This window comes from Pteropus vampyrus, unplaced genomic scaffold (genome assembly GCF_000151845.1).
Source record: "Pteropus vampyrus isolate Shadow unplaced genomic scaffold, Pvam_2.0 Scaffold21, whole genome shotgun sequence".
Lineage (NCBI taxonomy): Eukaryota > Metazoa > Chordata > Mammalia > Chiroptera > Pteropodidae > Pteropus > Pteropus vampyrus.
In genome coordinates this window covers 9005127-9007003 of record NW_011888802.1, presented here as the reverse complement: position 1 = coordinate 9007003, position 1877 = coordinate 9005127, and positions in this window count along the sequence as shown.

The following is a 1877-nucleotide window of genomic DNA, read 5'->3' as shown; positions in this document are numbered from 1 at the left end:
ATCTTATATGTTTTTGTGTCCTTAAGGTTCATTCTATGATTTATACAACAGAATACACTTATGACATTTAAAAAAATCAACTGGCGAATATAGTTAATGACTTTTTTTTTTTTTGGTAGGTAGAGGAAGGGGCTAGTGATTACTTTTATCTGTCTTCTTCTACCCTATACATCAAAACTTTCTTCCATTACCCCACATTGTAATAGTTCTAATAGGATCTATCTTAAGTGCTTTATGGATCATCCGGTTCATTCTTAACAACCTTGTGCCTAGGTACTATAATTTTCCCCATGTTACCAACAAAGAAACTGAAGCAGAGAGTAAATAAGTGGTTGCTAAGGCCCACAAAGCCAGAATGTGGCAGTGTTGAAGTTCAAAGCCAGGCAGGGCTCTCATCTACTGCATCACGTGCCACCACCTAAATTCAAAAGCATAAGTCCCTCAGATTTTCTTTACAAAACAAAATATAGAGTAGGGAGAAAAGAACGGGCACCTTGAAATTTCTTAAAATGTCTTTTTCCAGTTCTAGATATGTTCACTAGAAGTTTTCATAATGCTGCCAGAGGCACTACAGGAGAGCTAGGAAGGCACTTGCACTGGGATCAGAAATGCTAGAACTGAACTTCCATTTCACCTTTTAATAATTATAAGAAAAATCTGAAGTGAAGTGCTTCATCTCTTTGAGCCTTCATTGATGAAATTAGAATGAAGAGACTTACTTTAACCCATCTATATCATAGAGAGGTTATGAAGTAATAAATATATGAATGAAGGACACACTATAAAGTATCAAATAAAGTAAGGGATTGCAGGTGAGAAAAATTTTTCTCTTTAAAAATTTTTTTTGAAAAGCTTAAACAGTTACAGAAAGCATAGAGAAGTATGTATTCACCACCAATAATTAACTATGTTTATATTTTGTCATTTGTTCAATACGTTTGTTGAAACTCTTTATGACTACTTGTTCTTTCCCTTTGCATTCCACCTAGTCTCTAATTTAATATCAACTGGTTTTAAGATTGGAATCTGAAAGAAAAAACAAAAACAAAAACAAAAAAGGTTTACAATATTCCCTTCAGTGATTTTACTTAGATTTGAAGGACTCAAAGGATGCAGCATAAGCACACACAGACGAACAACAGTTGCATGGGAAGATCTTGCAATATCTCAGGCCATCTGCCAGGTCCTACATGCACAGGTTGTGCTTTGTTGCAAGAGACAAAGCTCAAGTGGGCAGGGACTGAGGGACCTACCCCTCCTTTCCTTAGTTATTGCCTATATTAAGCCTGCCAGGAAGCCTCACTAGGCACATGTGTCAAGGCACATCCCTCCCGGAGCAGCTGCAACTTCAGGGGTTCACAATAAATAATTCTGAAAACCAGGTACCATTTGTGAATTTAACATATCATAAATCACTATGTATCAGAGGACAGTGTTACAAGAAGATAAAGCCAGTGTTTTAATCCCCATCTGTCTCTCTCTAACTCTGAGAGAAATGTGAGGGTTAACTTATGTCCTGCCCAAATTCATATATTGAAGTCCTAAACCCTAGTACCTCAGAATGTGACTGCATTCAGAACTAGGACCTTTAAAGAGGTAACTAAGTTAAAATAAGGCCTTTAGGGTGGGACTTAATCCAATATAACTGGTTTCCTTAGAAGAAGAGGAAACTTGGACACACAGAGAGACACCAGGGATGCATGAGCACAAAGGGAATACCATGTGAGGACACAGAGAGAAAGCAGGCCATGTGCAAGCCAAGGAGAGAGACCTCACAAGAAACTAACCCTGATGACACCTTAATCTCGGATTTCTAGCCTCAAAACCTGTTGAGAAAAGAAATTTCTGTTATTTAAGCCACCCTGTCATGGTATTTT